This window comes from Ambystoma mexicanum, chromosome 2q (genome assembly GCF_040938575.1).
Source record: "Ambystoma mexicanum isolate Mex_15411 chromosome 2q, UKY_AmexF1_1, whole genome shotgun sequence".
Taxonomy (NCBI): Eukaryota; Metazoa; Chordata; class Amphibia; order Caudata; family Ambystomatidae; genus Ambystoma; species Ambystoma mexicanum.
Window position 1 is genome coordinate 914,592,958 of NC_090924.1, and position 25,700 is coordinate 914,618,657.

At 42.6% G+C, this 25,700-nt stretch overlaps 1 long non-coding RNA gene across 1 annotated transcript in view; it reads right to left on the minus strand.

The window, feature by feature from the left end:
* Positions 1-10,317: 10,317 nt before the first annotated feature.
* LOC138569834 (uncharacterized) overlaps positions 10,318-25,700 on the minus strand; it is a 29,714-nt gene continuing 14,331 nt past the window's right edge. The window contains exon 3 of the long non-coding RNA XR_011303342.1: positions 10,318-11,065. This is a non-coding gene — a long non-coding RNA (uncharacterized lncRNA). The remainder of the gene's footprint in view (positions 11,066-25,700) is intronic.

Here is a 25,700-nt window from a genome sequence, read left to right on the forward strand (position 1 = left end):
ATACTTGCAGCACCGCGACTGCAGTCTTTCATTAGCCCACACACCAACAAAAGACAAGTTCTCATTGTGTTAGGAAACGTAATCCGAATCTGAGAAATACTCTTGTAAAGTGCTTGTATGTTTCCATTTGTCCTTTAGTATTATATCTGGGGCAACGTTGTTATTGTAACTCCTGAATCCTATGAGTACTCATTGTCTATGGACTGCCCTTCTTTGTCAGTGGCCTATTGGCAGTATTGACATGGCAAGACATATCTGAATATACATTTCACCCTGAAAGCTCCACCCCATTGGGACATTTCACTGGTAAAATATAGTGCAGTCATTAGAGGGGCACGAGGACATTGTGAGCCTGATTTACAACGCGTTTTCAATGAAGGTTTGCCACTGAAAAACACTTTTGTAAATCAGACCCTGTGTCTTCTGAGATTTACAATTGTACACATTTCTAGAAATACAGAATATTGATGAATACGTCCGTAAGCACTTTTAAAATAAAATAAGAATAGTATTTCTAAATAGAGATGTATACTTCCTTAAAAAAATATCAACCACCCACTGCATAAACACGACATGCTGCAGTAAATCAGTCTATGCATTCATTTTTAATGGGTTTGGAATTAAACGCTTACACTTTTAATTTAACAACTTGTATACAGTATGAGACAAAATGCAGCCTGGCCAATACAACGTACTTTATAACTGAAGATACCTTAATACTTAATAATTCATTGAACAAAGCAATCAAACTATTGGAGAACGCTCATCCTCTTTGTTCACATTAATATTTGAACATATCATCTGTGTTTTTTTGACTCCTTATCTGTTTCTTCAGCAATATTACACCGGCTATCCGGTGCAGTAGTTTCCTGTTTCTGTGACGCTGTCCAATCTTCTCTTTTGGCAAGTCATCGAGTTTCACCTTTTCGGGGCCAATTTCATGACATGTTTGCTGTGATGGCTTTCTTGTGTCATTAACATGTACCATACATCTGTGCATAGTGCCAGTGTTAGCCCCCCTCGTCCTGCTCACATTTCTCCAGAAACCATTTGAATTCTACTGAACTTATTTAATTTCGTATCTGCCATTTGCCAACTGACTCTCAATGCCACAAGATCCAAGAACATAGACACAGGGGCCTGTTAAAAGATTTATATAAAATGATTGGCCTCATCTCCATTGAACTAAGTTGGCCTAGATGTTTTTAATGTAGTTGGAAAATAGCTTGGAACACCCCGGTGCGCTAAATGATTAACAAAGCCCCTTTGGGGTTAGTTTACAACCGTTGTTTCTTGGGATTGCATGTTTAATTTCCATTGAGAGCTATTGTTGGCAAGCGAAGGATTAATTTCTTTCTTTCCTGGTTTGAGAAGTGAGATTACTACTTTGAATTGGCCAAATGTGTGTGCTATGGTCACACATTCTTCACTGTAGGGGGAAGTTACATACACTGGACGCCCTCTCCTTTGAAAAACATGTAAAGGACCCAATGGCAGTGGAGGATTTGACAGTTGAGGGTGTGAGGGAAGTCCCTGGGGAAGCTTCTCACTGGAGCCAGTGGTTTTCTGATAAGGGGCATACACATTATTTCTCAGGATTAGGGGCTTTTACTTTTAAAACTTAAGGGTCTCCTGCTATGTGTGGATGCCGCTTCCCAGAATGCATACACACATGTTATGTTGTAACTGCAGAGCTTTCTGTTGCCAGAAAAACCCTGAAGCAATATGGAATATTGCCTTGGTAAAGCCCAGAGAGAGCTTAGGTATCTGTTAGTAGAGGAATTGGCTGACTGCCTGATTAACTGACAAAGGATAACTGTTAGGAAAGATTTCCATTTATGGGTATTTTTCCCTCCAGTTGTGAACATACCAACTTTTTGCTGTTGTCTGACCAGCCTAGCCTGAGGTTTGCCAGTGGAGCCCAGCCTTATTCTCTACTCCGCTCTACTTTTGCTCATGTTGTTATGGGTATACTGACATGCCATTCAGACTGTCAATACTGGAAGCATTTGATTTGCTTAGTTTTTCACTTTGTTGCTATTTCTTAGCAACATTTTATCAGTGCACAATGTACCTTCCAGTACAGTGTGCTGGGGTCTCTTTTTAATTTTTATAGCCCTAGACACCCTCGAAGGATTTTTCGGTGAATGTACAAGTGTGCCCAGGACAGAGCTAGTGGCAGAAGTTACTTTTGCAGCATTTTTGACTCTTTTCTATGGTGCAAACCACGTTTACCTCATTTGGCCCAGGACAGTGGCCAGTGCCTAAAATTAACATGCCATAAGGTCCTTCGTTCTGTCCTTTAGCCATTTTGTCCCTTTGCCTTTCCCAGGTCGAGCAGACCTGGGAAATTCATTATTTGGTCATACAGACTCCCGCACAATCCAAAGCTTTCGCAGGCTTCAGCATGCCCTGTGTGTGTGCGCCCAGGATGTGGACTGGAGCTGTCCAGTTCCAATACACATCCTGGGTGCCAGGATGTCTGGTGTGCTGGGAATGACTGGGACCACCATGGTCTGTGATTGGTCCACATCTGGGATGGCTGAATGTGAGCAGATCTCTCATTGTTATCTCTTTGGTTTGGCACAAAGGAGATTCTGGATAAGACCAGGCACTCTACACCCATTCTAGGTCGATCTTCTGAATGGACACCAACCTTTTTGAAGGAGCCAAGTATCCTGAACTGAAGAAGCAGATCTGTGGAACCACTGGTGACCCACTGGAAGATTTGGCACTCTGACCCCGCTGGTGTCATGTCAGAGCCCCTGTTTCTCACCGATCAAAGAAGGCCTGCAAGGGCGCTTCAACCCATTGGAATAGTGGGACTAACTACTCTCGGCACCTCCTGCCTAACGTGCAAACATGCCTGTTCGGAAGTGTTCCCAGACCACCCAGTGAACTGACCAGCTCGCACGGGACCTTTTCCTGTGAACCACTGCTGTCTCGAGTTCCCACCTGAGACTTGGGAACCTGTAAGCTCTGGGTAGAAAGGGGATGTAGGGGGGCCAAAAGGGAACCCTCTTTTTTGTTGAAGGGGGGCCTGACTCTGAAGGGTAGGTAGATTAGCACAAGGGAGGGAAAGAGAGTCAAAGACGTCCCCTACAGCGATGCATTAAAGCTCGGTACGGAATGCAGCATGAGCTAGGTTTAACAAATACTAGCCAAAGAAAAGGTCCCAAAAGAGGGATGGTGAATCCGTGGAGAAAAGACTTTAATTAATACTAGACAGACATCTAAAAAATGGAGGCCTATAACTCAACATGAGGCCTTAAAAACATAAATATAAACCAAGAAGAAAAGGTACAATTACACAATTAGCTACACATTTTTGTTAGGGTTAGTAGCAGGATTGTTTGTGCATGTTCATGTACTGCTCAGCAGTAGTTGTACGTAATTGTTGTTGACACAATAAACAATGGGTGTTTCTGGTTCGGAACAAGAGTGGCCGACAGATGTTGCTGGATGAAAGGCAGTTGTCTGAAGGGACCGAACTGTCATCAGGACAGGGTTGATGAAAAACAGGTATTGTGATGTACCTATGGAAGAGGGGTGACATGATGTGTGTCAGAGGAGGGTGACCAGGAAATAGACTCAGAGTTAGAGAGAGAAGATACTGCATGTCCAGGACCTACTTTGGTGGTGTTGTCTCATGAAATAGATTGAGTGGAGAAACACAGTCCGTGGTACTGGTAAAATTGATAGGTGATCCTGCTGTAGCTAGGATCTAGAAAGAAGGTGTACATGGTTACCTAGTGATTGATCTAGGAGGGATTGATCATGGTAGCAGTCAAGTGGGTATGGAACATACCTTAAAGGGATGGTTTGTTGGTGCTGGCTTCTGACAATGTAGTGGATTAGATCACTGAGCTATTGACCAATGCGGTGGCTGAGGAAGCATTGTCGGGGCTGCTTGGTACCTGAAAGAAATGGTGGATGTCAGCCAAAAGGGGTATTGTAACTTGATGTATAACTCACTATAGTCGGCGTGATTATTGTGCCAGTGGTAACACCGTGAGCGCTGGTGTGCAAGTCAATTGTAGCCGTAGTGAAAACGTATTTCTGATGGTAACTAGAGAAAATGCCCAATAACGCCACTGTGACCCGAGGCGGGCCACAATGAGGGTGCGTGGAAATGGAGGAGCTGGGACTAAACTGCCCGTGCCTATGCGAGAATTTGCGTAATGATGGCGGTCTCTATGCGGGTTGGGATGCAAATGTTGGCGGAAGGCTGAGACGCAAAATGTGTCAATTGAGTGGAACCTCTTTTTTAGTGATTCCTTTGAATCATCCCATCACCATTACACCATGAGACACCATCAGGCTCCTTGATCTGACTGTAACTGCTACAAGTCCAAACAAATGCTTAATAATACGTTTCCTACTAACTGTATTCAAATAGATGTCATCTTATGTCACGATAATGACTACTAGAGCTAACTTGCCCTGTGAGATGTCACTCAATGGACTTTACAAGAACAAGATAATTATTTTCGCACTTCTGCTGCACTGTACAAGTGTAATGTTACATAGCATTTTACAGTGTCACACTAAAAGCAAGTATTCACCTGTGTCCGTAACCTGTATCTATTGTTAGACGTTACTCAATGAGAAAACTGTTATGCACACCGGGTTTTTTGGACAACAATAGCGAAAATCATTATTAACTTTGGTTGCATAACCTTGCTCTTGAACTATTTCAAATACGGTCACACGACTAGGACCTGGCATTTTATACAATTTAACCTGTCCATGGATCGCCTTTTTCACCTAATACCCATTGCTGTATGTTTCAACAGTGACACAAAGCTCTAATTATCGTTATCCCATGCGTTGTGGCTTTCCTAGCTCAGACCATGACTAAGGGTCCCTTTTGCCACTATTTCTCTTCTGAACACACATAATGTAACACTGCAGCTCGCACCAGCGGCACAATAAAGCTTTTTCATTCAAATGGCCTCCTTCAATACACGAGCACTACAGTTCACTCGCGATACGCATGCGTGCAGACAGAACACTGCCCGCGACCCGACACAACTACAGCTCCAAGCCCCTCTAATCAGGTAAGCCGCAGTCGGTCTATTCTGCACAAGCATGGCCAGCCCTTTTTATCTGCACCCTGGCAGATACCCATTTGGGGTCTCAGCCTCCCGCAAGCATTTGTATCCCAACCCGCATAGAGACCACCACCATTACGTGAGTCCTTGCATAGGCATGGGCAGTTTAGTCCCAGCTCCTCCATTTCCACGCACTCTCATCGTGGCCCGCCTCGGGTCACAGCGGTGTTATTGGGCATTTTTTCTAGTTACCATCAGAAATACGTTTTCACTACGTCTACAATTTATATGCACACCAGCGCTCACAGTGATACCACTGGTACAATAATCACGCCGATTATAGTGAGTTATACATAAAGTTACATCACCCCTTTGGCTGACATCCACCATTTCTTTCAGGTACCAATCAGCACCGACAATGATGCCTCAGCCACCCGCATTGGTCAATAGCGCAGTGTTCTAATCCACTACATTGTCAGAAGCCAGCACTAACCTAGCCTGGTTTTACGAACCATCCCTTTAAGGTATGTTCCATACCCATTTGACCACTACCATGATCAATCCCTCCGAGATCAATCACTAGGTAACCATGTACACTTCTTTCTAGATCCTAGCTACAGCAGGATCACCTATCAAGTTTACCACTACCACGGGCTGTGTTTCTCCACTCAATCTATTTCATGAGACTACACCACCAAGTTAGGTCCCGGACCTGCAGCATTCTCTCTCTCTAACTCTGAGTCTATTTCCTGGTCACCCTCCCCTGACACATATCATGTCATCCCTCTTCCATAGGTACATCACAATACCTGTTTTTCATCAACCCTGTCCTGATGACAGTTCGGTTCCTTCAGACAACTGGCTTTCATCCAGCAACATCTGTCGGCCACTCTTCTTTTGAACCAGAAACACCCATTGTTTATTGTGTCGACAAATATTGCGTACAACTACTGCTGAGTAGTACATGAAAGTGCACAAACAATCCTGCTACTAACCCTCAAAAAATGTGTAGCTAATTGTGTAATTGTACCTTTTCTTCTTGGTTTATGTTAATGTTTTTAAGGCCTCATGTTGAGTTATAGGCCTCCATTTTTAGAAGTCTGTCTAGTATTAATTAAAGTCTTTTCTCCACGGATTCACCATGCCTCTTTTGTGACCTTTTCTTTGGCTAGTATTTGTTAAACCTAGCTCATGCTGCATTCCGTACCTAGCTTCAGTGTGTCTCTGAATAGGGGTAGTCTTTGACTCTCTTTTGATGCCCTTGAGCTCTGGGTAGAAGGCACTCTCCCGCCATGTTTAGTACACCTAGCAGTCATAGGTCTGGAATTAGGAGAGACTGCCCGAACCTGAGCATATGCGGTACCCGTGACACCCCGCTGTGATGATGAGCTTCGTGGGTGCCCTGATGCTGTGATCCCCTGTGCCCTAACACAATCTGCAAAGGAACTGGCCCAATCCCTTCACCAGAAGCGCCGAAATCACCACTGTCCTGCCATGGACTGAGGTCCCAGAATGCAGCCCCTGAAACCTGGAGAGACGTGCAACTGCTAGACACGAACCCGCAAGCAAACAGGACTTTACTGGCGAGGGTCAGTGAGTACTTGCATCATTTACTAATACCCCCTGCCACATCCATAGACTTTTATGCCCCAGTGTCCCCTGAGGGCCACTCTCCCTTTGTTCAGGTAGCCCATGCTACCATCCTATTCCCGATTCCTGGAACCTCTCAGTCCATTTGTAGAGACCCTCCTTGAATAGTGGGAACTTATTCTTCATCACCTCACCCACCTTCCTGAGCCACTACAGCCCCTTGAAGAAAACCCATTTTGGACATAACCACACCATCGAGTGTTCCGGCACTGAAAGTTCTTTTGAGCGCAAGGCTTCACACTTCTTAAGGAATGGACTGCCTATTAGTTAAGATTTGAGTTGTTGTAGGACTGCCTAAAGTATATTCGCTCTGTATGACCTCTTTCTATTGCAGGTTGTGTAACATTGTTGAATGTTACTTTAGGCCAATGGTTACTATATATACGTTTCATAGTTAGTGCTGTATTAGTTGTGTTAATATTGCTGTGGTTTCACATTGTGTTTGACTTAAAAGGCCTTTAATAAATGTTTATGCATTTTTGATATATACACCTTACTGGGAGTAATTTGTGGTTTTGTTTACTGTGTGTGCTCTTTGAGGCTTTCGATCACTCTCACCCCTCCTGAGACCTAGTCTTGACAGTCACCAATGCTACCTTGATTGTTCTAGCTTGTCCAGAAGGTTACCCTTTTCCAAGAAACTTGGCTGGCCTTTTGAACTTCTGCCCACCAGGTCAGAGTTCAGAAATCCATTTTAACAATAGTTTAGAAATGTAATAAGAGAGGTAAGGGAGAGAGTGGCTCAGAGGTCCCATACTTCAGAAAGATAGACATTTGCAAAATCTGTTCTCAGGGTGTGGGCTTTCACGGACACCCACATCATCCCACCAATTAGATCTTCCAGTGCTGCTCTGCGGTGTGGGTCTCAGCAGATCCAAACAGCAGTGCTACGGTGGTCACATCTAGTGTTTAAGGTGTGATCCTAGTGACTCTCCATTTAATTGAAATTTGTGCTACAAGTATATGGGGGCATGCTGGAGACCAGGTGTTGCTAAAGGGCCAACGGTGTAGCTTCGTATACTTCTGCCACAGTGGTGTTCCAGAGAAAAGAACCATGTTTATCAAGTCAGCACTGTCCTACTTGGCCTATTGAAGAGCCTCAAAGGTGTCCTGGAAGAAAAAGTTGAAGTGGTATGGAGGTGATTCGTTAACACAGCTGCATGAATGCCAAAGAGGTTCTCCTCAGAAATTAGCATTGATAGTATTCTAGACTCCGCGTGGGTACCCTGTTCAGAGTGTGACTTTGCCTGCAGGCTTAAACTGTACCAATGTTAGAGGGCCTCTGAGAGGTTTTAGGGTAATCCACTACCTAGGGGCAGGCCAGTTAGGAGAAGGCAGCAGTCAGGCTAACCCTATTTTGGGGCTCTTGCCCATGATACATCTCCACTAATAAATCAAAGACATATTTTGTCAGACAAAAGAAACAACTGTATCAATGTATATATTTTACTGTTCGCAATAATATGTTCCTTGTTTTCACATCCATTGTACTAATAAATGAGCACATTGGTGAAGTGGTGTTCTGCACTGAGTGTGTTACATGTGTAGGAATAATAATGTATCCAGTGACGTTAGGAACCATTCAAATACATACTTGCAAGCAGGAGATGTGTTTTAGATATAATACACCAAGCAAATCATAATTTCACAGCACAGTTGTGTCACCATGCTATATCATTTGATTTAATCAAGTATACCCTCGGGTGTTGTGTGCTCCTTTTTGGTTTGCCATGAAGGTTAGCAGCCAGAAGCACCTCATTCACAGAACATCGTATTTTTAGCACAGTACATACCACAGTAAAAAGGGGTTGAGATTATCCTCAAAATACACCTTTAATATCTGCACATAGATACACCCTGCATCATAGGTCAGTTGTCTCCGAGAAACGTTTAATCAGATATTTTTTCTATTGCCCTTGGTGGATTTGGTACATGCAACCAAAATAACTGGCTCCCACCTAATAGCATAAATTAACAATATTGAAAATAAATAAACCTTGCATAACGATAAAAGTACCCGAATTATTTTATTTTGGTGTTAGTGCATTAAAAAAACACATATTAAAATTACAAAACACACAATATGTACAATACAACAACAAAAACCAATAATCTGATACAAACAAATACCGTGACTTGTCTATCACATTATATTATTGTTTCAGGAAATAAAATACAAAATGGGCAGGCATTTCACACATGTTTGATCTAATATCATTTTAAAAATGTAGGTAAAGCAAGTAAAAATGCAACCTGGTTATAACAAAACAGTCGTAAATATTGGGAGACCAGGTTGGATAAGTCAGTTTCACAAATTCTACAGTCTTCCTGATCTCATGGGAATGAGTTAATTGAATAGATCTACACCTTTTGACTAATGTGTTAACAACACACATTGTCATCGACTGCCAACATAGATTAACCAGGGACTTAAAATTGTATCTCTGTGCTTTTTGGAACTTTGGAATCAGCAACGCCGATGCCTGTTTTAGCAAAATGTGCTGGAAGGCTAAAACCTCAAGTAGGGTGTGATGAAATATGCCTATGAGAGACTGGGAAAGAGATCTTCTGAACATGTGGCTTAGTTGGTTAGTGCAGGGAAGCTCGCATTGCAAGTATAGCGTCATGTGCCATGTGCATTTGAAGAGAGCTCTGGAGATGAGCAGTTGGATTTACTGATAGTTCCATGCCACTCCCATCCATCTTTCAAGCTCTATGTGCAGTTAGGCAACATGTTGTTTTTGAGAGTTTATTTGGTCATACTAGCAAGCGATTTAGATTTCTGACAGCACTGCTGTAGCAGGTTATAGAGTGGCTGCTCCATGATGCAGAAAAAGTGCATCAGTCTTATTCAGAAGTCAAATCATCAGTTTTTGTGATTTGCAGTGCGGAGGCATGATATTCAGTTGGCGGCAATTGCTCCCACTTGGTCTATAGTGGGCCCCAATGGTGTTAGGAATGCCTTGGCACCAATGCCAGCTTTGCTGCATCTGGAGGGTTTTCAGTGCTTTCCTTATCTGGAGGATTGATTGGTGTGAGCTCCCTAGATGGCTCTGTTACCAGTAGAGGTACATTATGCATGCTCTCAACAGACGTGTCTGGGTGTCTTGGCCTTTTGGGGAAATTCCATCTTGTGGCATTGCATGATCTGACATTCATTGGGGCACAGTTTTGGATGGATGTAGGTTGGGCCATGCGCCCCTTGGATTGAGCTGTTCATTTCCATGGATCGTTGCTGGATGTAGTTGGCATCAGCCAGGATGTTCAGGTCACAGGGGAATGTGGTAACTCCTGGGTTTGTGGTACCATAGAAAAGGTTTCATCTGAGCCCATGGTGGCTCATCTTTACCATTATTGGTGCCCAGCTTTGCAGGAGTTCAAAGGTCTGCTGCCAGTGACTCAGGACCTGAAGAACAGTTTTCAATGGTCAACCGCTACCTGATCCTAAACCTGGGGGTGGTATCAGGGGGAGGATCACATTGGAGGAGACGGCTATCAGGGAGAAGTGGGGACACTGCTGGGAGAGATGGGGTATTCATCTTCTTCTGAGGATGACGGTCATATCATTCCCAGATACCTAATCACATGTATCAATGTACAAGTAACTCCCATATAACTACTTAAATGTATTTATTTAAATACTTATAGTGCGCCAAAAGCCTGCAGGCATCAGGGCGCGTCAACAAACAAACATAAATACAGTCCATAGACCATCACAATGATATCACATTACACTTTACATAAAACAAAAAAGGCCATTGGCAGGTGTATATCAACAAATAGGGAGAGCAGCCATAAGAGCAGCAAAGTTAGGATGCAAAGGCCGAGGGGAGGATCATTTAAAGCCTGAAAAAGAAAAAGAGGGCGTATGGAGAGACGTTCCTTTAAGTGAAGTGTGTCAGAGTATCACATTACAATTAGATGACCCTCTGGGAAAGTACTTGCACAGTCTTAGAAAAGCAGGTAGGAAGGTGGCCCAACAGCCCACTAGGACACAGTCACTTTTGGGTTGTGATCACCAGTCTTTTAAGTCCAATCTGCGAAGAATTCTCAAATCGGACAGTCGTACCACGCCCGGCCTGGTTCTCTGTCTAAGCCAGGCTAGGACTTTATGACGCAGGGCTTCTCTGGGCTCCGGACCTTCAACCTTGCGAATATTGGTGATGACAAAATTTTGATGGTAGATAATAAAATCTTCTGTACTTGTATCCTCCATTTTGGGCATTTGCAGCTTTCTACAATGCAATTTCTGCGAGGGTTCCTTCTTAGAATTGGCCTTTACCGCTATGTGTCGTTTCAGCCCTTTTTGACCCAATTTCGGGAAAGTGCTGAAGAAGAAGTAAATGGCTCTTGTGCAGTGTCTGTGGAAAGAATAGGTTATGGAAAATCATTAGGTAAAATAATGTGTGTGCCTTAGGAGTTGGTTGTATATTATAAATGCAAATAAAAACATTTTAAAATAAATGAAAACCTTGAATTGTACTAATTCGGTATTAAGTAGAAGTTCTTGTGCTAATGTTAAGTCACAAACTCATTTCACAACCTCCCCTCACTCTAAGAACTCCCAGTATGTAAAACAGTCAAAACTAACTATGTATAAAAGACCAATAACATTATGGACTTCATTACCCATAATGCTTATGATACTGGCATGAGGAAAACGGCTCAGAGGCAGTGAAGATTCAGAATGCTGTTTACCAAAAGGTGCCATCTAGTTGTTACAGACTGAAGCACCTGAGCAGGATATTTAAATCCCCAAATGAGGCACAGCAGGAAGAAGGAGATGTGGAAGAAGAATGGGAAGGCATTGCGGAAGGCATTGCTGAAGCTTATGTTTTACGAGGTGAAAGAACTGCTCCAGAAATAAGAACACCAGCTGATGCCATTGCAGAGAGAGAAGGTGAGCAGCATTGAAGAGGACGCACAGCAGAAAGCAGTGTGTGGAGAAGGAGCCCAGCTGATGAGGAGACGTGCTCCCTCCAATTCAGCACATGGCATGTCGATGACAACGAAACCTGCAGAAGATCACCTGAGAAGTCAGAGCTCCAGAAGACAGATGTGCAGCTCACCGAAGGCATATGGAAGTAGGAAAGAGAGCATGAAGGATGCCGCAGATCCGTGCAACAGCTGACCATGAGAAGGAGCTGACAAACAAAGCCGGTGAGTTGGTCAGATGCAAAAGCTGACCCCGGGGTGCTCCGCATGAGAAAATTGTTACAACCTCATAATTTTTTAATACCAAAAAAGTTATGAAACAAAGCAGAAGAGGCATCATTTTGAATAGCGAATAATTAAAGAAAGAGAAGTGGTAAGAGCGTAAGTTCCCTTATAGGGGACTACAATAGGGGAAGCTTATAACCAGCACTGCCAACAACCAAGAGGCCGCGAGAAACCCACAATAAAACAGCAAAGGCATAAAACCCCATTTAGTAGATATACATTGGGGCAAGCTTATATCCTGCATTTCCAACAGCCAAGAGACTGTGAAACCATACAAAGTTGGCAAGGGTGCAACTCTCCCTTTCTGGGATACCAACTGGGGAAATCTGTAACTCAAACTGCTAACAGTCAAGAGGTTGCCGAATCACCGTTAAGAGACACTTTAAGATTAATTCTTATATGTCAAGTTCCCAGTTTGGGGAAAACTGGAACACATGTTACTAAGAGTCAAGAGATCATAAGAAAAGGTGTTTATTGGTCAGCCCTCCTTCCAAGAGACTTTGGTGTGGAGAATCTTGGAATCCATATTGCCAACAAGTTGATTGTAGTTGTAGGAGTTTTCTTCATGGCAAGCAGGTATATCAGGAAAGGGATCATAGTAGTAAGTTCTGGCAGGTGAGTATACCAGGAAATACGAAGATGGTTTGAAGAAGTATGTTTGTATCAAAAGGTGTGTTGGAAAGATCTTTGTTGAATCAAAGAATGTATTAACCTTTGTTTGTGTTTTACAAGCTGTGGCATCACCAAGAGTAGTTGCTGTGCTATCCTGGCACAAATAGTTCATTTGAAAAAGGTGTGAATATGCTGACAATTGTTGAAAAGAACAATTGCTTTGGTTTTGAACTTTTGTTACGAAAGAAAGACATTTACCTTTGCAAGAAGGATACTGTGGAAAATGCCAATTGTTTAGAATTGTGAAAAAAAACATTTGTGGAAAAGATGTTTGCTGTGTGAAGGGGATAGGGACAGTGGATGGAAGAGACGTTTTGTGTTACCTTGAACAGAACATTGTTGAATCAGAACTGTGCTCAAAGTATTCCTGAATTGATCGAGGGGAAGGGAACCCTGGTCACAAAAAGCACTTTCAAAAACCTTTAAGTTTGAACTGATAAATAGTTTTGTTGAACTAAAGATTGCCATGCATTCCCTGTGTAATGTTATTGTGTTCATTAGTATGAGGGTCAGAGACTTTTTGGACACTAGGTTATTTTTCTTTAGTCTTAGTTTGCTAGGCGGGGACCTCCTTTCTAGGATAGGGAAAGATGGCAAACCTTGAGAAAAACAGAGCCTTTGTGTCTGTCTTCCATTTCTGACCCCTCACACATCTCATCTTGATACACCAGTCACATCTCACGCACACTAGCAGTTAATTAGTTGAATTGTCAGTTTCACAACTTCAAGCTTTTTGGTGCTTGACTTGAAATGTACAATAAGTCTTCATAATCAGAGCTTGTGTATTGACTATAGCTAGGTACCATGCCACAGTGTTCCTCAATGCAGTGTTGGGCCATCCAACATGTGCCAATGTTAGACTTCTCCTGTAGTCACATACAATAGCCATGAAAGTACTAAGGACAGACTGTACAATGGCAGGGGACAGTTTAGGGATTCTATGGCATCTCCCAGAAGTGGTTCTGGCAGGACTATTTACTTAACTGCGACTACTGTAGTGGATCAGCACTCCTTCTCATGTGGGTTGCAACAAGTAAATAGTCATTCACCATCAGCACTGTTAAAGGTTTGCTCGATGTTCTCTTTACAACCCTCTGCTTAGAGGATCCCAAATTCAGTGAGGACTATAGTCTGCAGGATCTCTGTCTCCAGCCTATGACTATCAATAGTGTTCACATAAGATTGGTAAGATGGTGCACAGTACAAGAGTAATCGACTCCCTGAAAATGAAGAAGACAATGGGGGTCATTACAAGTTTGCAGGTCCGGGAACTACGGTACCGGTAAGCTTGCCAGTACCTTAGTTCCCGGACTGGCAAACTACGAGTTCTGCTCGTGGGTGCCATTATGGCCACCAGATCTGTCCTGGCAGCTGTATCGGCACCCACGAGCAGAGCATGTCCAATGCACCAGCACCATTCTCAATGATGTCGGTGTATCTGACCTCCCCATTCCCATTGAGACCTATTGGGCTCAAATGGGAATGGGGAGTAATGCATTCCGGCGCCCGTGAATGGGCAATTACTGTGTCCAGTTGGGCCATAATGACCCGTTAATTGCCCATTTGTGGGTGCCAGAAAAAAATGCAATGCAAGTTTGGCAGCAGCCTGCCGGTTTTACCGGCAAGGCTTTTGCCAAACTTGTAATGAGGCCCAATGTTCATGAAATATCTGCATCTATGGTGCTGTTGCATAGATCACAGGGATTGTATCCTTTTCGTCCTGACTGTTCTTCACACAATGTCATATACACCTGCTCCATCAGTGCATCTGAACTGTGTTTCTTTCTGTTGAGTTCTCAGAGTTTTCATACAGCTGTAAAGTAGCCAAACGGTCCTTAAGTGTATATCAAGAAAAATTGCCAGGATGTATGCATTGTTATCTTCAATTTAGGCTATGCAAGGGCAGGCAGACCAGTTGAAGTATCCCACTGAGTGGTGCACTGTTCCTGCTAACATGTTTAGTGGAATCGCCAAAACGCTGCACTAATAGAGGTATTAGACAGAAGCTGCTACTCTATTGGCAGAATGAAGGACCCACCTAAGGCTCAACTGTGACGTTTGCAATAATCTGTGATGGTATTGAATTATTCATTTAGCCAAAACAACATGTGCAAATAGGCATTACAGCAGGTGACAATTGCAGTTTTTAAGTGGTGCTGTGGTAACCTGGGGCTCACCTAAAATGTGTACAGCACATTTCTTGTCCTATTGACACTGCTGAATTTTGAGCTGATTGTCCAGCCCATGGAAATCATGTGATTTAGGGGCAGCTGATTGCTGATGTAACTTGTCACCACAAGGTGAAATCCATGTGCTGATCAAAGAAGATGCACCATCTTGCCAATTCTTACATCAGCAAAAATATTCGACTCAATGCCAGCAGTAACAAGGCTAAGCTGTATGTGTTGTAGCCATAACAACTGTGCCACCACCTCCTGCCATATATCAACTCCCATGTGACCTCAGCCTCAGAATGTGTGCATACATCCATCCATCCCTCCATCCACGTGTTCAAACAATCCACCCATCCATAGTCCGTCGTCCTGTCTTCCGCCAACCCTAACATGGCTCCCGGACCTGCCGCCCAGTCGCCCATTCCAAGATGTCACTCTGAGACGCGCACCCACTTTATGTTCGCAGCTAGTAACCTCGGCTATGTCTGCACATCAAAGGAGGACGGCTGTGCTTCTTAATGAATAGGTTGTGCTTTGTGATTCAAGGTCCTGCTATATTGCTGTGTTTCCTTCGCACTCTCTCTGCAATGGTTTTCCCTCCTTCCTTGCTGCTCATTTTCCCCCCTTCCTTTGCCCTCTCTCCTCTTGGTTACTACCAAACCTCTGGACTCATCTCTGGTTCCTTGTCAACTATGTAAAGTTGCTTCCCTTTGCTGGCCTCATCCTAATGAACCTCTCGTCTCCTTCCGACTACATCCTGGACCCATAATCCATCAGGGTCTTTCCTCTTGGGAGGCTTTCCCTGCATTTGGTCCCTGTCTTTGAGGGTCACACCGTCCATGTTGCTTTCAGAGAGCGTGACTTCCTCAGGCGGACAACCGTATTTCCACAAAGACAAGCACCTCGACACCCGGATAAGACCAGCCATTGACAATTTAGTTCTAATTTTTTGGACGGTATCCAAGAGGCTGTTGTGGCCTGGAAAAGCCACCGGCCCAACGTGAGGCCGGAGACTGACAAGGAGAATGAGACGGATATAATCCACACAGGACCCAAGCTGATGGATAAACAGGTTACATATTATGCAAAAGACAACACAGAAAGAATAGATAAGAGTCAGCTGAGGCTTGGAAAGCACGTTATGCCAAGTCACAGAGATTGCCAGAAGAAGCTCTGGTGTCTAAGTTCAGAGAAGCATCATATATAGCCCTATCATTAATACAACATCATATTGCCATGGGCCCAGGTGGCATTTAGCATAAGAGGAACAAACACTTGTCCTTACTGGTACCGAGATCATAGCAAGCCTTGCGGTTACATTGTCAGCATCGTCAGCATATGTTAGGTCGAAAACAAGGTATCACACCATTACATTCTAAAAATGGTATTGGCATAGCCTGACGAAATAGGTGCCAGTGGATGTCACGTTTGTTACTGGGCCTTGTCGGAATCTGCCAGCCCGGTCATGTGTGCCATGTACAGGGTGAAACGAAGGCATAGAATAGGCCTACTGTAATTTAGTTAATAAGGGTCAATAGGCTGCCACATCAGGCTTTGACTGTGAGATTCAGAACTGGTCTGTATACAATGAAATAGTAAAACACACTTGCAAAGGTGAACCATTCCTTTTGAAAGAAACAGGATTATTAGTGCTGAATGTGGATTTTTGGGTAAAAAGTCTTCATGTAATATGAATTTATATTAATATTTGTTATTTCAAAATGGTAAAAGGTTGTGTGCACGGTGAAATAATGTTTTCAAATGGTACTCTTAGACCAAAAGTAAAAGATGCACATTAGCGTGTTGGTTCTGCACATTGTTCATTATGCGGTTGCCCCAGATTTCTGCCGCGGATTTGTTATATCTTGTGATTTGCAGTCATGCTATGTAAGGGGGCCAAGGAAGGGATGTCAGGCATGACTAATAAAAAACTTGATAACTAATCATTTTATAAAAAATCACTACAAGCTTCATCCATTTTATGTCTTTTTAATCAAATGAACACTGTTTATCCTCTCGACAGATGGTACCATCTGGTGGAATACAGAGCATACTCTTTGTGGATTCATGACATAATTGGAATCAAATAGAGTTGAGTGATCACTTTGTGCGTTGTATGTTTTATCCATGCAGAATTCCCAGGTTTCTCTACACTTTTTATGGATTTTTGGAGTATAGAAAATATTGAAAGCAAATGGACAAAATAGCATACACTTTCCAAAGCATATACATGAGACACTTAAAATAAATAAATAAGTGAATGTAAAGGGGACTATTATCATAATTGTAAAAATGGTTATTTAAACATGCTAAATGCCTTCCTATTCTGTCTTGTTATTAATCAATGTTTCTCTATTTAAAATGACACCTACAAATAAAACATGCACAAAGTATGTGGTTGGAAATGGAGGAGCTAATCCGCTAATCTGTTGAAATGTGTGAATGCGATGTGCCATGACGTATACATTCTCATATTATTGGTAACTAGCTGGGGTACCCGGCATTGCCTGTGTCCTGATCGAGTGGTGTCACATGTGCTCTGGAGGATGTTGCTCTTGTCCTCTTGTCAGCACGTCTTGCTTCAGTTTGCTCTGGTGTCTCATGTCTACTGGAGGATGTTGCTCTTGTCCTCATGTCAGCAAGTTGTGCTTCAGTTTGCTCTGGCTTTTCATTTGCCCTGGAGAAAGTTGCTCTTGTCCTCTGGTCAGCAAGTTGTGCTGCTGTTCGTTGTTGTGTTTCAGAATCTCTTGATATAAATTTTCACTTTACATCAGAGTGAACTTTTGCAAGGGTTGTTCATTTTTTGTGTGGTATGTTTCTGTCACTTAATGGCTTCAGCACATTTGAGAAAAGGTCCAAGAAAGATTGATTGTGCTCTCCTCTTGTGAATGAACTTAAGTAAACTGTAACCTTGTCCTTTCCCATATTTGGAGTGGCAAAAAAATATTAAAAAACATGTTCTTATTCCCTTTGAAAATGCCTTAATAAACACTATCAAACTGTATACAGTAGTAATACATTTTAAAGGAATAACCAACATATCGAACATTTTGCTTTAGACACTTTTCCAAATGTTGACTCCTTCTAGTACCTACTGTAGTGAATTGGGATGAGCATCAGTAAATTATGGTGTCTATGGAATGCAACATTTGGTGGACGTGGTTTCAACAGTGTGGATTTGTAAAGCCAGACAAACATGCACACATACACACACACACACACACACACACACACACACACATACATACATTCAGCTTTATACATAAAGACTACCAGCTCCACAGTGATTTTACATATAACATTGTCTCCCACTATCTCAAAAAGGTTTACATACTCTAGCAAGATGTTGCACCACTTTATTCATTGTTCTCCTACCACCCGGCACCCACGAAAGGGCAATTACTGGGTCCGGTTGGGCCGGAATAGCCCAGTAATTGCCCATTCGCAGGTGCCGGACCCTGATGCGAGTGAGGAGGTAGCCTTGTCGGTAAAACCGGCAAGGCTACCTCCAACCTCGTAATGAGGCCCGTTGTGTGATGTTTTGTGTGTGGTTCTATGAGGGTGTTTCATGTGCATGTTGGGTGCTGTGGAGGGTTGATAGAGTGCCTGTAGGTATTTTTTGGTGAATGTGTGTGTTGGGTGGCAGGTATACAGTGTGTTAGAGACTTATTAGCAGAGCTATTCAGGGATTGTGGAGGTTGTTTTGCGTTGGTTTAACCTTTCGGCTTAGTTTGTGCCTTTTCGGTTTAGCGTCGAATATTTCTTTGGGTGGTCCAGTTTCATAGTTTCTTTTTGCATTGTAGTGGTGGGGTTTCTCTCTCTTGTGATTTCTTCAGCTTTGTGTGTTAAAGAGCCATGGTTTTAATAGTTTCCTGAATTGTAGGTGATCTTCTGCTGTTCGTATTTCCTTTGGGAGTGAGTTCCATAGCTTCACTGCTAGGCAGGAGAATTCTGATCCCCCGAATTTTTGCTTTGCGCATTGTTTTGGTTCGAGGCCGATGTCAGTACTGGATCTTAGTGTTCAAGTTGGTTTGTAGATGGTGATATTTTGCTCTATGAATTCCGCTCCATGGCTGTGAATCGTTTTGTGTGATAGGCAGAGAGGTTTGTAGAAGATTCATGTTTTGATGGTAGCCAAGGCAGTTTTCTTAGTGCTGTTGATGTTTTGTCTCCTAGTAAGTTTAAGGAGTAGTCTTGGGGCTGTGTTCCTAATTTGCTGTAGCTTCTTCATGAGGTATTCTGGCATCCTGAGGTAGATGCAGTTCTGGCATGCGGGAACAGCTATAATATTTGTACACATTCGAACACCTCATATCAAATTAAAAAAAAAAGATTTCTGCAAAAAATAAATGTAAGCAACCATTATAAATATGTGAAGTTGTTGAGGTTGCACATAATGCTATGTGGTAAGAAAAATGCATGTGGTGTCAGCAGCTCAATATGCAGAACAATCCAGCATGTAATAACCCAATTAAGAACAAATGATATTCCACAGCACGTGCAATAGTGAAATATACAGGATATCTTTTTGGGTCAAGATACAAGTATTAGAAGAGGGTACAACAGTCCTCTTTTCACCATCAAGTTGCCCATCAAAAGTATAAAGCTTCAAAGACATGTCTCAGTCTATCTGCCCACCCACAGCCTTAGACATCTGCATAGATTGTGTATCGAGCTTGGAAAAGCCAGACAATTAAAATGCACCAAAACCAATGGACAACCCCTCCTGGCTCTGCCTACATGTTGCATAACTACATCAAGAGACCACTGTATACAATAGCACTTGCAAATTGAATTGATCAGAATGCCCAACTAGAGTAAGGTACCACTATGGTTTTCAAGTCGGCACATCACTACTTCTGTCAACATCTTATCTTGATCACGTTATGTACCTTTTTCATGCCATTCCGCACTTGGATCAGTTTATTTTTTATCAAAAAGTATAATACCATCAATTACATTACATAAGCCACCTTCCCACAGCTGAAGACATCTATACACATTGTGTGTCTTGCAGGTCAAACACAGAGGAGCCAAATAGAGAAAAAACAAAAGACTGCAGAAACAGGGTGCACTCATATATACCATAACTATGCCAAGAGCAGAGGGTATACAATTCTATCCTTACTGCAGATTCAATTGGTCACACACTGCTAGCCATGCCAACAGAGTAAGCAACTATTTTTCCCATGTATTTATGTTTTGAACTTGGGTCCATGGACAATGAGTCCTTCTAATCGATACTCGTTGTAGGTTCAAAAACTTATGAACAAATACATTTCAAGCATCAAGTATGATGTATTTACAATTATGGTAATGCTCTTTCAGACCATGCAAATATGTATGAATGCTAGTACAATTGTTATATTTTATGGTCTTATTTTGAAACACTTGTGTATAGGTGCGTTATAAATGCCATATCATATCATATCATATCATATCATATCAATTGCATTATGTATTCTAAAATATAAGCCTTTTTTATATTCCAGAATTTGCTTTGTCTGTTCAATGCCATCTTTTATCTTCATTGGCAATACGCATTTTTCCAAAAGATATTATGCTGATACGACAGTGGCTACTCAATTGTGACGTTCAGCTAGATGACATCGATAGATGGAGCAATGACGTATTGGATGAAAAAAGAAGAAACTGAGTCTGCTTATGCAATCAACATTTCAGCACAGAGTTGTCAGAGGAATTTACAAAGAAGGTCCATTCTAGTATGATTACTTGCTGCTGCTATACCAACACTCTTTCAACATCAGTGTAGGCCAGAGAGTATAATATAGATCAATGTCGTAAAGTCATAAATATTGCTCCACTGCATGTGTACTTTGAATGTCTCAATTTCCCCTTTTCAACTTGGACCATTCAATTTTTCAGCCACAGGACTAGACGGAGGCAGCCAGTACTGTTCAGTGCCCTCCAACACATTGCAGTCCATGCAGGTATACCAGTCACAGTTGCTTTGTGCAGCAATGTTCCTCTAGGCTGTGCATGTGTGCACTTGCCCAGCTAGAGTCTGGGTGCCACTCTGAAGATTATTAGCATCACACACAGACAATTCTCACGTATTCTAAAAGATTTAATAAGGTACAAGCCACAACAATTATCTGACATGTGCGTGCTCTTCAGATAATATACTAATCTTGATATTCTGGTATAGCTCATTTGCATTACCCTACTATGCAAGTGTGACCTTAAAACCCCAACAACAGAATAGATGCACAACAGTTTAAAAACGAATATGAAAATGTGGCTCCATGAACATTAGAAACTAACCAAGATTTGCCTGGACATATTCACCAAATAATGTACCCTCCCCACCCATGACTCTGATACTTGACTCTACCATGCTTTGACCTTATAACACTAACTTCTTCACCAGAACACATTTAGATATCAACCTTGGCTCTTCCTCAATTGTATATATTAAAGGTTACCCAATGTGTACCTACATCCAAGTGTTTTATATTTGTTGTAATATGAATAACGTTCAAGCGCCAGCATTTCTGTTGCTTATGATGCCATACACAAAGCAACACCCACACTATGTATACCAACTATCAGACAAATAGTGTCCTCGGAGGATAGCTCAGCGGCAAAGTGCTTGCCTTGGAAGCAAGACGGCACGAAGCAACAGAGGTTCGATCCCCGGGTCCACGCTTACAAACCTCTGTGTATTAAGTGTGTTATAAATAACCTATCATATAATATCATATATTGGATACTGACTGTAAGTAAGCTATCTACCTGGATGTGTAGTCTCATCCGATAATTCCTCTTCTCTGTACATATGTCATGCAAGTGCTTTGCAGCAGTCCCCTTGCAAGTTAACACATTATGAAACTAAAATATTAATTTGCAGTCTAAGGATTTTGAGTAGACAAATGTCATGTTCAGCGTATTCTACTTTAACATTACCCTATAAGTGGAGAGCAACATTGAAATATCGCTTATTTGGCCTGCAAGGGATAATGAGTACAGACTATGCCTGCCATTACTCCTCTATAATATTAAGGTGATGGATATTCAGATAGTAGAACACTTTTCACACAATCTGCATCCCTTCCGAGTGTCTCGAGTTCCATTGGGCAGAAAGCTTAACAAATTATATGCTAACTCGCTGCTATACAAAAACGGCTTCACTGAGCACTTGTATAATATTATAGGGTTGTAGGGTTATGTTGCAAGAAATCTTCTATACACTGCAAAATAATTGTGTACAAGCAGATTCATGACATTGGGCCTCATTAAATGTTGGTCATTGGGGAATTAATGTGCAGGTATTAACGTATACCGGCACTTGTCTACACCAGACAACTACAGGTTTTCCAGTGAGGTGCCTGAATTACCTCCAGCTAAGAGAGAGCTGGAGGTAATTCTGGCACCTTCCCAGTAAAGATTCCCAGTATTTCTATTACCGTTGCCGGTAATACCTGCAACATCCCCCACGGAGTCCAATGGGACTCCATGGAGTGGGGATTTACACCTGACACAGGCACTCATTATCCACTGATAATACTTCCAAATGAGTACCGATATCGGTATTTCCATTTGTTGGTACCCTGGTGGATTTACTGCCAGGATACCGGCAAACTTGTAATGAGCCTCACTGTCTTAAAATGCACATAATATCATAATGAGACATTAAATGTGTTTTGCTTGAAAAGTATTGTTGGTATGCAAATATCCCAGTGAGTGTTTACTGCTACAATCCGTCACTTTTTACAGTGCTCCGTCTACTGGTATTGAAGGCTACCACAGGAACCGGGAGAAGTGGGGTACAGGTGGAAGGGCACAGGAGAACACTCCTTGGTGATGAACAAATCAGCAAAGTTCAAAAAACCAGGTCAAACATTTATGCAGTACAATACAGGGAAGGAATTGTTTTGTTTGTTTGCTATGGGGTAGAAAACGGTGCCTTCTGTTTCTATCTATGCTGCGCTGCTGAGGGCTTTTCTATGTAAGCATGTGTTCTTCATTAATTGACTTAATGATCCCCCTACAACTTATTGAAGTGATAACAATGAATTACAGAAGAGGGGTGCGTGGTTACTGAAGAAGGCACTCAATATGTTGTACCACCAGACATTGCTGCTATTAATTTACAAAGCATATAGATGTGATATTCTTCAACGGGGCTCCAGAAGAAACCTCAGTAAGGCTGTTGTTGAATTTCATCTAGGCTGTATTGAGGAAGGGAGGGCAAACCTAGGCTGTATTATGATCCCTGACATTTCACTTCCTATGTCAGGGTTGTAAGTAGGTTTCAGGATTGTGCCCGGCTCTGATAACCCCAGTCATTTAGGACGATCAGGGTCCCCTTTCACAGGAAGACTTTCCCTCCAAGAGCACAGCCTGCAGAAAACAATAAGTACCTGTCAGGTTAGGGGTTCAGGCGAAAAGGCAGAAGCAACTAGCACAGCTAAAGAAGGGAAAGTAAACAAACCCCACAATATAGGTAATCCTTTTCAACAACCCTGAACGAAATAAATCACGCCTCCCTCAGACAATATCCATCTCCTACCTGCTGTGGTGAAGATGGAGGTGATGCACATACTTGCAAGCACCTGCCAGGCAGTCCAGAGAGTCCAGGAATTCCAGAAAGAATAGTGCCACGGAGCGTCTCAACAAAGTCCTCTTTGCAAAAGATACCTGACCCATATGGCACAAGGGCGCAATCTAAGGAAAAGCACCTGACCCATACAGTACGAGGGAGAAATCTAGGGGGGTTTAAATCATCCAGTTCTGTAGGCAAGATGTTCACAACAAAAGTCTCTGAGCCGATGACCAAAACAATGGGAAAAAAGTACCAGAAAAACCAAGTAAATCCAAGTTCAGTTCAGACGTGCAAAAAGAAACCAAAAAGCAATCTACAGTGTGGAGACAAAAATTCAATTAAGTAACTGCCGACAGGGATTACGAGTGAGCAATCCCAGGATGGAAGCTGATTTAAGGGGGAGCCGGGAGATCAGTCAAAAGGAATCAAGCACCAGAACAGAGAAGTGTAGAGCAGAAGTTAGGGTCCAAACAAAGGCCAAGAAGGACGGAAGCCAGGAGGAATAAAAAAGAACAGGAAACACAAAATGCTGCTTTCCTGGCAACACGCAAGGGTTAAGGAGCGCTGCCTGGCAAATACCCAAAGCTTAAATACAAGAATCTTCCAGGCTGCGTCGGAGAATAGAACACATGAGGAGCCATGTGCAGAGATTCCCAGGTTTCCTGGGAAATGTAGTTCATGGCGATTGGCGTGGTATGAACTGCCCCAAACGCCACAGCAGCCACCACCGTTAGTGCTGCCTGATAGGAAGGGTGCGGGAGACCGGGAGACTACTTGGCTATTTGGATTCAAATGATTTTTCAAGGAGTAAATAAGTTATTACCTTGGCAATAGGGATATGTTATGCTTATTAAAATATGCTCTTGCCTCTTAAAATTCATCTTGAGATCGGGCAGCAATCGTATTACAGTTCTTTCCTATGCCACTGCTGAGCTGGTAACTACCTTGAAAGAATATCAGTGCAGCTTTGTCGGTAGAAGCATGTGATAGGCTCCCATGTGCTCATTGTTTCCCATATTTGTTGGGCGCATTTTCCTGTTTTCAGAGAGTACACATTGATGGTGCACTTGTCTCTTAGCTTTAAGGCTTGTTTTGAGTAAGTGTTGTTACAACTCACAGGACAACTTGATATGGATAGTAAGCAGAGGTCCAGGAATTTTGACTATCATATTCTGAGGCATAGTTATTCTGATGCAATAATCATTATTACACATTGCACATCCTTACACAAACTATTCATGTTCTCCTGGCCCTTGTATTACTTCATTAAAGTGGCACATGAACTCTTATTGGCATTTTTTCTGACACATTCCTTTTAGTTGCCAATATTCTGCCTGCAAATATTATATTCTGTGCGATTTTTTTACAGCCACATTAATTATAAGTGATATTTGTTTTTTGTACTACACATGAGTGTTTTTCCAGTGGCATAAAACACACATTTTAGTCGTCAAAATGGCTGCAAATGGCTAGGAATAGGAGCCAGACGACTGTCCGTGCAGCATCTCTCCCTAACGTGTAGCTGTGTGTCCTGCGTGAGATATGACCACAGGTTCAGAGGGGATCTCATATGGGGCCGCAAGTTGGTGGCGCTGGGTGTGGGTGAAGACAGGGCTGTCTCTGTGGCCCCTCTCAGGCAAAGGTGAGTATGGGAAAGGAAGAGGTGGGGCTAGTGAGAGAGCCATTAACAGGTATCATTGATTAGGTCAGAGGAGGGGGTGACTATAGAACCTTTTCGTCTCACACATCAAACCAAGCAAAGAACCCCTCTCGGGGAGGGTTGTGAGGACAGACACATTTCTGATCCATCTCCAAAAAGGTGCAGAGCTTGCTTGGATAGCATCAGTCATGCTAGCTTTTCCTCTAGGAACCCAGAAAAACCGGAGCCACCTCAATCCTGTCAGGCATTGTAATTGTAATTGTTTATTTGTACTGTGCTTATACACACGTGAAGTGCTTCAATGTGCTTCAAGGCAGGAAGGGAACAATTGAATACAGTGGTCATTCTTAGGCCTTGAGGTTTCCGAATGATCTAAAACAAAAGTAACAAGCGTACTAGGCCTGATGGCATTTCTCCTAGTGATATGATTTGATCATTTATTTATGTGCAAGTGCATGAAGTGTATCAGGTGTAACCAGATTAGGGAGGGGAGAGAAAGGGGGGACAAGACTGAATTTACTAGGCCTAGTGAATTCAGGTCATGCAAGTGTACATACGTAAGTGCAAGAGTAGGGGAACAAGCATGCCCAGTCCAGCAGGGCCCTGGGTTAAGTGCAGAGAGGTAACCCCTCTCAATGGACGTATGCTGAAATTGCAGTAGTGCTGAGCATAGTGCAGGGGCTGGCGGGGGAGCCTGGGACATG